The sequence below is a fragment of the Lactuca saligna genome, chromosome 5 (genome assembly GCF_052625555.1).
Source record: "Lactuca saligna cultivar CGN05327 chromosome 5, ASM5262555v1, whole genome shotgun sequence".
Lineage (NCBI taxonomy): Eukaryota > Viridiplantae > Streptophyta > Magnoliopsida > Asterales > Asteraceae > Lactuca > Lactuca saligna.
The window spans coordinates 245283013-245296331 of NC_136421.1; the positions used below are offsets into that span (position 1 = coordinate 245283013).

General features: G+C 34.2%; 1 long non-coding RNA gene across 1 annotated transcript; it reads left to right on the forward strand.

Annotated features, from left to right (window-relative positions):
- Nucleotides 1-2177: 2177 nt before the first annotated feature.
- Nucleotides 2178-2759, forward strand: LOC145047857 (uncharacterized). The gene is made up of 3 exons (XR_013682484.1): nt 2178-2366; nt 2431-2616; nt 2694-2759. It is a non-coding gene; the product is annotated as an uncharacterized LOC145047857 (long non-coding RNA).
- The last annotated feature ends 10560 nt before the right edge of the window (nt 2760-13319 follow it).

The window sequence follows — 13319 nt, forward strand, 5'->3', positions numbered from 1 at the left end:
TATCTAGCTTTCTATTTCTGGATAAGCTTAGTACAAATTGTAATTAGGATCAGTGTAGACCTTATTCTTCCATGGGTGAATGAGTCGAGATCAGCAATATGGTTGAAGTTTTGGGTTCAAAATTTTGTCTTAATTAGTCCACTTGTATTAACCCTAAATTTGTCAGCAAATGAGAGATCCTGCAAGAAATCCAGAACTTGCAAATGAGAATTGTGTCCATATGCTTTTTTGTCTATTCAAAAATAAAATAAAAAACGGTTTTTTTCTTGTATTCAAATTTCTTTCAAAATGACTGTAATTTCTTTCCTTCTTTCATTCTCAGGTCTCCGATGGAGAGAGGTTGCCTTTAGGAGTTAAAGAATTGGGATCATGTGATCTCTAGCCAAGTATGCAAGCAGAAGCAGCCAAGCACACAACCGTTGATTTGTCAATTAGGGGATCCTCTTATTGAAACTTGTAAAATAGTTTTAGAACTGCTGACCACAATACACTCTCTCTTCTTTACTCTCTGCTCCACTGTTGACTCTCTTATCGCACTAAACACACACTGATTGTTTTGTGTTTCGATTAAGTACATTCATGAGAATCAAGTGATTTGCTTGTATGAAAGTAGGACTTAATTTGGGTTTGATTGGGAGAAGAAAACTATGATGCTAAAAAAGATACAACAGTTGAAAGCGACACCATTAAATGATTCAACAAACTCACTTTTCGCAATAAAGATGTTCTTGATGGATCTTGGATGGATCGAATAGTGTGGGACCCGAATCAATCTGTTACAAAGCAGAAATTACTTCTTGATCTTCAAGATGAACAGATGCTTTTTGAAATATTGGATAACAAAGATGGAGATGATCTTCAGCTTCATGTTGGAGCCATGATCACAACTCGGTATGCTGAGTCAGCACCAGATTCATTGGAGCTATTAAATGGTTATGGAGGGGGGAGATTTAATATAACTAATGACAAATTCTATTCCAACAAGAAATCTTCCCAACATTTGAAATCACATTCCAAGAAACGCACATCACATGGTGTTAAAGTCTTGCATTCCATACCTGCTCTCAAGCTACAGACAATGAGCCAAGCTTAGCAAGTAACCACAAAATCACTAGTGTCATTTTTCTTTTACTCTATTGTCAACTCATTTTTCTTTTACTGTATTTGCAGTAAAGATATAGCCTATTTTCATAGACCAAAAGCTTTATGGTATACTCATGAAAATGTGGTGGTACTTAAAGAACAAGGAAAGCTGCTTACAAAAGGGTCAATGAAAATTGTATTGAAAAGCTTAGGAGGGAAAGGGAGCAAGCTTCATGTAGATGCTGAGGAGACTGTTTTATCTCTCAAAGAAAAATCTACCAAGGAAAAGTTTCTGTTGAAGTTAAATTTTTTTTTTACAAAATTCTCCTTTCTTTTTGGTAGATTTTAAACCAAGTGAAGATGTGAAAATTATATACTCTGGAAAGGAGCTTGAAGATGAAAAATCTCTCGCTGAACAAGATGTTAGACCAAATTCTTTGCTGCATCTTGTTTTTACAAGAATACATTTATTACCAAGGGCTCAAAAACTTCTAGTGACAACAAGTCCTTACGTTCTCCTGGACCTTTTAAAAAGAAATCAGATCTTTCAGCTAGAGATGGTCATTCTTTTCTAATGGAGTAAGTATTCTTCCAAGATCATGCATTATTTTTAGTTTCAAACATTTCTAATGTTTTTTTTCTTTTTATATCAGGTATTGTGAGGAAAGGCCTTTACTCCTTGGAAACCCTGGAATGGGTTCTCGTTTGTGCAGTTATTACCAAAAATCAAGTCCTAGTGATCAAACAGCCACCCAATTACGTAGTGGGCCCAACAATTTTGGGAACATTCTTACACTTGATCCAGCTGATAAATCCTCTTTTTGAGGAGATATAAAGCTTGGTTCAACTCAATCATGTCTTGAAACAAATATGTACAGAGCTCCAATTTATCCACATAAACTCTTATCCACTGACTATTTACTCATTCGCCCTCCAAAGTGAAAGATCTCGTTAAGACGCATTGACCGGATTTACGTTGTTGGTCAACAGGTTTGACCTATATCTTTCCTCTGTTTGTTTGTTTTTTCCATCTTTATCTTTCTTTATTTATTTAAAATGTGTAATGTAAATAGGAGCCTCACATAGAGGTGATGTCCCCTGTATCAAAAGGTGTTCAGATGTATAATATGAATAGGCTTCTGGTGTTTATATATCGTGAGTTTCGCACTCTTCAAAAACGTGGCTTGACACCTGCCATTTGTGCCAATGAATTATCTGCACAGTTTGCAAATGTAGCTGAAGTTTCTTTAAGGAAGAGGTTGAAGTTATTCTGTGATTTTCAGGTGAAATTTTACTCTTTACTTTACTTTTTTATTGAAGCACATAGTGACCTTGATTCATTTCCAGGGGATCTTGAGAACCTTCTAGATGCTGAAGAATGTGATGAAGATGAAGAGGATAATAATAATTATGATTCTAATAACTTGGTGGCTGGTGTTAAAGGCCTTAAAATGAGACGCATGCCTTCACAAGCTTAAGCTGATGTGAAAAATGAAGATGAAGCTGCTGAGTTATGCAGAATGCTCATGGATGGTATCAACTAATACTTCGTTATGTTTTATATTTTTATTTTAAAAACTTCCATTTAGAATTATTTATTTATGATTCAGGAGATGACGAGGCAGATCGGAAGAAGAAAAAAAAAATGAAAGATACGGGAGCAACTCCTATCTCAAATCTAGGGATGAGCAAAAGGACCGGGGAACCGGAACCGGTCCCGGAACCGGCACCCGATGGAACCGGTCGGGCCGGGACCTATACCATAAATTTGTGATTATTTGGAACCGGGACCCGGAAAGAACCGGCTATTGGAACCGGCCCGGCTTAAAACCCCATATCCCTACTGTCGCAACTCGCAGCTTCTTTGTACACGCATGCGGCAATCTTCTAGTCGCATTGTCGCTATCTTCACGTAACACAAAAAAAAAACACACAATCGAGTCGGCCACGATCGCAACTCCCCCACTGCCGAACCCTACTCGCTATCATCTTCATCAATTGGCAATCGGCATCTCTTCATTCATCATCATTCAATTGAATCAATTCTTCATCTCCAAGTTTCCATCGATTACAAGTTTCCATCTCCAATTTTAAACCGATCTTCAATTCTTTATCATCCTTCAATTCTTCATTGATTTTCATCTTCAATTGCTTCAATGATTCAAACTATGGATGTCCATGAAAATCAAGTAAGAGCATATATTTATATTTCATGTTTTAAGATTATATATTTCAATATTTGTTTCAATGCTTCAATGATTCTCCAAATAATGGCATGCATGCAAGCTTTTTTTCTTTGCTTTTGTTGTATCCATTCCAAATATATGCATTGTTATCCCTAGTTAATTAAAAGATCTTGATTTTTGATCATACTCTCATAGTGGAGTACTCCTTTACAGATGAAAGGTTGTACATATAATATATGTTTCATGTTTTAAGCTCCATTTAACAATGTACTTTGTAGACATACATGCAAGATTTTTGTTAGATTAGTTTATTGTTTATAGTATGAATGTAATTATGTAAGATTGTCAAAACTACAAATTTGTTTAGTACTTTTGTTATATAATTAATGTGTAAAATTGACAATGTAGGATTTAGATGGGTTACCAAATGTACCATCATCAAGATACCGAAACTCGGATGTTCATGATGCCAATATTGAAGATGGTAATCCGGCTAATTGGATTGGAAAAGACTTTGATGATCAAGTAAGATTAGCATTTAACTCATTAGCAATATTTACTTTTTTAGCAATCTGTCCAAATTTTGAATTGTTGATAAGTCATTCAATTTAACTTGTTTTGACCTGAATCTTTTTCCTACATGTAGATTAGAATTTGTAGTTGAGTTTAGACTATAAAAACGCTTAATTTGGTTAAAAATTGAATGAGTTACAAGCCCCGCAAGGAAGGGTGTTAAATATGATTTTTTTTTTCTAACAACAATAAAACGTGATCTGATTTTGTTGTTCAATTGTGCATAACTCATTCAATTTAACTTGTTTAGACCTGAATCTTTTTCCTACGAGTAGATTAGGATTTGTAGTTGGATTTAGACTATAAAAACGCTTGATTTGGTTAAAATTTGAATGACTTACAAGCTCCGGAAGAAAGGGTGTCAAATCTGATTTGTTTTTAATATTTATTTTTCAGCATTTAAACATAATATGACTTATTATATGTTTTATTTTGAGAATATAGGATTATGGAGAAGATTCAGAAGAAGATTATATAGAAGAAACACCGGCATGGAATGTCATACCAAGTGATGAATCAAACCAAGAAGAGGAGCCACAAGAACAACAACCTTCAAAAAAACGAAAATTTGCAACCCCACAAAAACGAAGACAACCAAAAAAACCAACACAAACAAAAAAAACCACCACCACCACAAAAACGAACACAAGAAAAATACCCAACAAAACGAAAACCCAAAAACAAAAAAAAAGACTCAAAAAGAGTTAAGGGACCGGATTAACCCAACTAGACGAGGTGAGGGTAGAGATAATTGTACCGCTCCCGTTTGGAAATACTTCGAGATAGAATGGATAAAGGAGGACGATGGAATTGAAAGAAAGTGGGCCGAATGTAATTATTGTTTACATTTACTAGCTGCGGATCCAAACCGGAATGGGACAACTTCAATAAATAAGCATTTTAATGGGTGCAAGTTAAATCCAGACAACATACCGAAAGAAGTTGATGACAAACAACAAAAGTTGTCATTTACGAAAGCTCCTAATGGTGAGGGTCATGTATACACATGGAAACATGATGATACTAGGATCCAACTTGCCTTGCTAGGCCTTTTCACTATCGGCGAACTACCATTTAAATTCATTGAAAACGAGGCATTCATAGAATTTGTGAACGCCCTCAATGGTAGGGTGAAATTGCCTTCAAGGCATAAAATTTCTCGTGATGTTGTGTCATTCTATTTAATGGAGAGGCAGAAGTTGTACAAACATTTGAGCAACCCCAAAACAGCCATCCACTTGACAACCGACACGTGGACATCCTCGTGTCAAAAGATAAATTATATGGTTGTCACAGCGCACTTCATTACCGAAGATTTTGTCATGCACAAAAGGGTAGTCAACTTTAGAGAGGTTGATACTCACAAAGCTGAAGACATGGCCCGGGAGTTGCTAATTTGCATAAACGAGTGGGGGATGAAGAATGTCATGACGATGACCGTTGATAATGCCAAGACAAATGACGCGACAATCAACATCATTGTGAAAGAACTACCGGGTATTTACGAGAATGGCAAACATTTTCACATTAGGTGTATGGCTCATATCATAAACCTAGTTGTGAAAATGGGGTTAAAACACGAAGTTTATCATGTAAAAAACCTACAAGATGCGGTGAAATACATTAGAGCCTCCCCGCAACGGATCAAGACCTTTAAACAAGCCATGAAGGATGCGGCTGTAGAAAGTCAAAAGTTTTTGTGTGGTGAAACTCCAACAAGGTGGAACTCTACCTTTGAATTGCTAAGATCAACATACGATGTGAAAGACGCATTTCTCGAATATAGCCATCAAGGTAAATAAAATCAATTAATCAAATATATTTCAGCACTAAAATTAGCAATATTTATTTCTTTAGCAATCAGTCCAAATATTAAATTGTGCATAACTAGTTCAATTTAACTTGTTTTGACCTGAATCGTTTTCCTACATGTAGATTAGGATTTGTAGTTGAGTTTAGAGTATAAAAACACTTCATTTGGTTAAAAATTGAATGAGTTACAAACCCCACAATGAAGGGTGTCAAATCTGAATTTTTTTTCTAACAGCAATAAAACGTGATGTGCTTTTGTTGTTCAAATGTGCATAACTCATTCAATTTAACTTGTTTTGACCTGAATCTTTTTCCTACATGTAGATTAGGATTAGTAGTGGAATTTAGACTATAAAAACGCTTGATTTGGTTAAAAATTGAATGAATTACAAGCCCCGCAAGGAAGGGTGTCAAATCTGATTTTTTTTTTTTCTAACAACAATAAAACGTAATCTGATTTTGTTGTTCTTTTTTTGTAGATCCAATGTTTCAGAAAACTGTGGGAAGGGTACCATCACATTCAGATTTTGAGATGATTAAAAAGATGATGGAGTTCCTTGAGAAGTTTAAGAAGAAAACTGAAAAAGTTTCGTGTTCAACAAAGCCTATCTTCCATACGTATACCCGGGAGATCCTAGATATAGAGCAACATCTTAGGAAACATGAAACCAACCCGGATTTTATGTTTATGGTACCGGATATGAAAGATAAATATGACAAATATTGGGGTGACTATGATACTATAAGTGATTATGTCTTCTTTGCCACATTGTTAGATCCTCAATGCAAGTCAAAGTTTATGAAAGTTGTTTTTACCCAAATGCTTAAAGCCAAAAACAAAGATAAAAAGATGTCCGCTGATGAGATAGAATCCAAAGCACGTGCAAAGGTTATTGATATTGAATGCAAATTGGATAAGTTTTTCAAGACATACTTGGAAAGGTCAAACATGACCTCATCGTCTCAACAAGAAACTCCCGAAGAAGTTGTTAATTTTGATGATGAAAACGAATTCTTTGGAAGCTATATGACTTCGGGAAGTTTCCCCTCGACTTCGTCAGAAAGTCAATTGCAACGATACTTAAACGAGGACCCAATCGGATTTGACAAAGGATATGATATCCTCACATGGTGGAAAAATAATGCGGTGCGGTTCCCGATCGTTGCTCGAATGGCAAGAGGTATCGACCTTCTTTTACTATAATTTAAATTTTTAATTTATAAATTTGTGTCGTGTGTTATACACTAATTTGTTTATTAACAGATATTTTGGGGATGCAAATTTCCACCGTAGCATCCAAATCCACATTCAATAATGGTCGTCGAGTAATTACCGACTACCGTACTAATTTGTCCGTTGTGATTGTGGAGGCATTGATATGCACTCAAGATTGGCTAAGAAAGAGTAGCTTGCCTATATATGACTACGACGAAGTGCACGATGTGTTAGCTGACGATGATCTCGCTATCGGTAATACAAAAATACTTGTTACATCTTACTTTTAACTTCTTATTAGTATTTGTTACATTTTAGTAAGTAATAACGTTTTTCTTTTGAATTATATATAGACATTGTGGATGCTATACACAACTTGAAGCTAACGGGGAAGAGATCGGGAAATTAGTCAAAATATCAAAGAAATGTTGGAATCCACATATTAGACTTTTTTTTTTTTTGTTGGTGAAACTTGGAAGTATATTTTGAATGTCGAAAGTGTATTTTGAATGTTAAATGTTGAAGTATATTTTGACGACATCCATGTTTAATTTGCTTGTAATAATTTAAATAAAAGACCCATGGTTAATTTGCTTGAATGTTGAATTGTTTATTAAAATTTTTATTATTAAAATGTTGATTATTTACTAGTATTTAAACATCCACTTCTTCATAAAAAACCAATAAAACGCAAAGTAAATTAGTCGTTGGAATTACTCGAAAACCCGGCAAAAATCGGACCCGAAAAACCAATAAAACGCAAAGTAATTTAGTCGTTGGGTACATCAAAATTTAGCCGGTTCCATACTCGAAAAACCGGCAAAAACCGGAACCGGTAGAACCGCCGGGCCGGTTCGGTTCTTCATTTTTGCCAAATCCGGTTCCCCGGTCCGGTTCGGTTCGGGCCGGTTCCGGCCGGTTCGGTTCTCTTGCTCATCCCTAGTCAAATCATAATTTGAAAAATAAGGAGAGGTTGAAGGGACTCAACACACCTGTGAAAACTATGTCTGCTGTAACTCTGTATTCATTATGTGGGACCCGTGTTATGTAATATTTATATTTATATGATATAGTTTTAGTGATTGATGTTCATGTGGTGGGGTGGCAGGATGAAATGTTTCCTTACAGGAAGTCTGGAAAGATGAAGCCCAAAAAATCTTGAACAAATTGGTGGTTTGCTAAATAAGAAGCTTAGAATTTTGATTGATGGAGTGAATATTCTGAAGGTTAGTAAGTTAATTGCTTTTTTCTCTTTATTGACACAGAAAACAAGATGAAGTTTTAACATAATTTTGTTCAATAAGTTGTTGCTTGATCTATCCTAATGTACGTTGAAAATACAAAGAGAAATGCAAAAGAGAGTTTTTCATATGGAGCTTGTGGTCAGGTATGGTCTACAAATGTTATGCCTTTTTTCCTTTTTAACATAAAATACAAAGGTCAAGTATGGTCTACATATGTTGTGACGTGATGATTTTATGGTTTGATTCATCAGTTCGGTCATATGAAAACCAACAAACACTGCCCCAAGTGCAGAGAAAATTCCAACACCAAAACACTTTTTAAAAAAAATAAAAAAGTATACAAATTTGACAGTGTGTGTTGCTTGATACAGTACCCAATTCCTTCAGCTAGCCAAAGAACAAAGATCAGTTACTCTAGAAACTCAGATCAAATGTGTTGCCAAGAACCTCGTGTTCTTTTGTCTGACTACCCATGCGTCCCATTAGAGGAAACTCAAGGTTCTCTACTTCTCTTACAATGTAATAATCCATCTTCACAATTATATTGTAGTTTTTTTTGCATGCAATATAGATACTGTGAGCAAGTTCATAGGTTTAGAGTCCTTAAGTGGTGTTTAAGGAAGAGTGGAGACAAGTGAGGCACACATTTTAAAAAATCAGCACAAATCTTGTTTACAGTGAGGCACACATTAGGTTATTAGAACTATTAGTTTGTAAAATTCTGTTACAACTTCTATTGATTTGTTTTATTTTTCGATGGAACGATTATTTGTATGACATTAAATTTTATGTAATGGATTATATTTTTTGTATATGATATTTTATTTTCTATTATGAGACAATAAATACAAATTTAATTTGAAATTTAGTAGATCTATAAATAATATATTTTTTAACATTTAAAATTACGATACATAGAAAGGTGTGTTATCTTCATTTGTGACATGGCCTATCTTGACAGAGCCTTTAATGATACACAATGCGAGTCGTAAGTTTATGACACGCAAATGCGTGTCGTCTTCCTTTATGAAAGGGCATTCATTGATACGCACTGCGTGTCGTAAATGAGCGTCGTAAATGTGTGTTGTAACTGTGCGTCGTATTGCGCGTCGTCTATAGACGACGCGCAAATGCGTGCCATCTCTCGTTATGATAGGGTCTTCCTTGACACGTATTTGCGCGTCGTCTAAGCCTTTTACAACACAAATTGCGCGTCATAAAAGGCTGTTTGTTTAGTAGTGATTATAAGATCCACTGATCACTTAGGTGACATCTTCACGAAAGCCTTGCCCGAACAATCATTCAATCGCATTCTTCAAGGCTTAGGAATGATAGACGCTGAGTCCGTTCCAAAACCGCCTTCACAGTCATAAATTTTTGATTGGCCTACAAATCGGTGCGAACGGTCGTTCAGTGACTCGCAGTCATCTTTTATCCTACGAATAGATGTGAACGCTCGTAGCAACTCGCAACCAACTGCTCACACTGCGAATTGGTGCTAATGTTAGCAGTGACTCTTAGTCAATTGTTCATTCGTGGTTTGGAATTTTCATGTATCATTTGTACATTTTTGTTACTTTATTATGGTTTTATTTCCTTTTTAGAAAAACGAAAATCCAAAAATATTTTATTTGTTTTGTTTTCTTATTTTTCAAAACATTAAAATCCAAAAATATTTTATTTCTTTCTGTTTTTATTTCTTTTTTAGAAAAACAAAATTACAAAAATATTTTCTTTATTTTCTTAACTTTTATTTTACTTATTTCAAAAGTACCAAAAATATTGGATAATTGAGCAGGTTTCAAGTCAAGAATCTTGCTGATCTCAATTATGATTGATGGGGCAGGTACAAACTTGCTTATCTATGCACTAATTAAGTATACCTAGAAGCATTTTGCTGCATGTAGACCAAAACCTCAACGAATTTCTATGTTGAAGCCTTAATGAATCGATTACACCAATCGTTTCTTCCTAATAAGGATCTTAATTTGCATAAGTCATGAGCTACCTGACTCTTCTCACATCGAGTTAAGAGTTACCTGCTTTATCACTTTCGCATAGCATAGGTACAATCTTTCTTTTGAACCACCTCATACCATTTCTCCATCAACTTTCGAATTCACAAATGTAACCCTTGAGACTATCAGAAATTACCACTGAGGTTTATGGTTATAACCAACTCTGTGTTCATGATCTTAAATTCATTATCACCACGAATTGAGTGAAACCTAAAATCCAACACATATAAACGAATTGACAGTGATCAATATACATGTTCTAGATATTTCACCTTGGAATTAACAAATGTCCGCTTTCGTGGTTAGTACCAGGAAATCTCTTTTTCTTTTTATGTGATCTTAATGAGGCGTTTTAGACATAAGACATTTCTTCCCAATAGATCCAGTTTTTATCTTTCTTGAGATTTCTATTCATATCCTAGCCACTTAAAATAATTCCAAAGCATACTTGTTTTTATGATTACACCAGTCAAAAAAGTACTTCAGCAAACATTCAGACTTATATCGAGTTTCGCGGTTTGGTTGAAGATTAAACCACCCTTAAAGCCTAATCAAAAGATGTATGTCGTTGTTTCTTAACAAACAAGTGGCCGTAATTCAATAGGAAACCACACAAACACTTTAGAGTCTCTCTTGACTCCAAAGGAAGATATCGTTGTCCGGGATCCACTACTTTATGTCTTTATAAGACATCACTAATATCCCACTAAAGTTTGTTTTATTTCTTTATCTTTGGCACACTCTTGCATGAAGATCCTTGTGATTTTCCAAAAGTTTGGTTCGTGGCACTTACATTTACTTTGAGTTTCGCAAACTTGTTGATGTCCATCACTGCGAAAGTTCATTACTAAATCAACTGTAAAAGTTCATAACTAATTCAACTATGAAAGCACGTATCTGACGCAACACCTTAATGGATAAGTCTGGTCGCGAGAATTTGAGACGACAATGATTTGAAATGATGTTGATTTCACGCCGCCTGACGCACGTCCATCTGTCAGTCATGATTTTTTAGGAGATTTTTCAGTAACCGATGCAACAAATCGACATATTTATCTCACTACCTACATCATATAAAAGGATTTTGACACTTCATTCAATAATTACCACTTTCAGAAAGCAAATAAATCGTCTGGCAGTTTTTCTATGTCTACTGTTCATCTTCTTCAACCTCACGCATCAATGGATGCTTCCTCAGAGACTTCTTCTGTTGCAGAAACCATGGGCTAGTCTTTAATCCTCAACATCAAAGGCAATTAGAACATGAATCTCGATCTCGAACCCTCCAAATACGATGAATCTATGCAACTCATCGTCGAATGTTTAAAGTACTCTCCCTTTGGCTTGTCCCTCACCAAATCAGAAAGCATTCCTCTGGCCTATCAGGAAGCATTCCTCTAGCTTTAATCCTCAACATCAAAGGCAATCAGAACATGATTATGTTAATATATATGATTTTGTTGTAATCTATAGGGCTTGTAATAGAACTAATATGGGTGAGTTGGTGTTAACAGAAAAGGCTCATCATATCATACGGTTTTTTAAATGTTTTAGTGGTAAATAATGGTGGCATCACGAAGAATATTAAAGTGGTCGGAGAAAACAAAGAAAAACAAGGACTTGATGACAACTGATGTTTATGCTTCAATTGTGTTTGCTCATGGGATGTTTTTAGGTTTTGATGAACGTGCATTTGATTAAGATGAAAGTATGTTTATCCGATTCATATTTTAGTAACTACTTATGAGACTCGTGTATTACATTAGTTAATTAAAAAAAGTAAAATATCAATGCATTTGATTAAATGTGAATGAATTGATGAATAAATAACTAATTTCATGTATACTAATAAAAAAAACCTTTTGACATATTTTAGATAATCGAATAGAATCACAAATTTCTAAATACTTCTTTGAATACAACATTAATCTATCTTTTCTTTTAACTCTAGACAATACAATATATAACAACCCATATGCGAACATTGGTTTTCTAAAAAACAACTATACATTCAATAGAGACTGTCATTTACTATTGATACTTGTCATCGTAAAACATACAGTGAGTGGGAATTATCTTATTTACAATGTGAAAAGACATTTTTAGAATAAAAATACGGTTTTCAATATTACTTGCAGATAATATATTGTTTTTATAACATGATTACCCAATTCTATAACTCGTAGTCATGTTCCATTATACAAAACTCATTTCAAATCAATATATTGTTTTTATAACATGATTACCCAATTCTATAACTCGTAGTCATGTTCCATTATACAAAACTCATTTCAAATCAATATATGTGTGTCCTAGGAGAATGTGACAAAATAAATCTTGATTTCTCATTTTTGATAATCTTTTAGTTGAGAAATAAGAAAAAGGCTTATATATACGTCCCTAGAGAATGTGCATTGCTATTAGAACCTTGATAATATAGAATTCAAAAAAATTTATATGTTTTAAGAATTTTGAACTACCTTTTACAGTAAAAGTACTTCAAAAAGCATAATTTTGTTTTAAATTTTCCTATATTTAAGTTTCCAAATAACTTTATGTTAGAAATCGAAGTATTGAAAATCATACTGAGTTCGAAAAATCATTACGAGTCTAAGAATCTTGAAAAAAACTATTTTTAAGAGCTGAAAAACATAATTTGTTTCGAAAAATAATTATTTATGAACCGTGTCTGAAATTTTCTAGTAAAGTGCGAAGCCGTGATTTTAGAACTTACTTTATATAAGGATTCATAGTTCGAAAATCAAGATTTTCAAAAATTATTATCATAAGTTGTATTTTATTTCTAAAATCATTTTAATCCTAATTTTAAAATATAAAATAGAATTTAAAGTGAGATTAAATATTAACCATTCTAAATTTTATTTAACAATTTAAAATAAAATCTAAGAGTAAAGTATGAATAGAAATGCTCTAAAAAAATGAATTAAAGATAATGGGTTGTTAATTGTACAACAAATAGGTATTTTGTTATTTAAAATAGCTTCACCACCTTAAAAGTCAAAACATTGACTTTGATTTCACATGTCACCGCCCTGTGACCGAATCATCACTCAATTATGCCGCTTCCGCAGAATAATTCTTCTGACTCCACCCGACATTCAATCTGCCACGTGGCATCCCCAACCCCACTGATTCAATCCTGGACCCCACACCCCTCGATTAAACC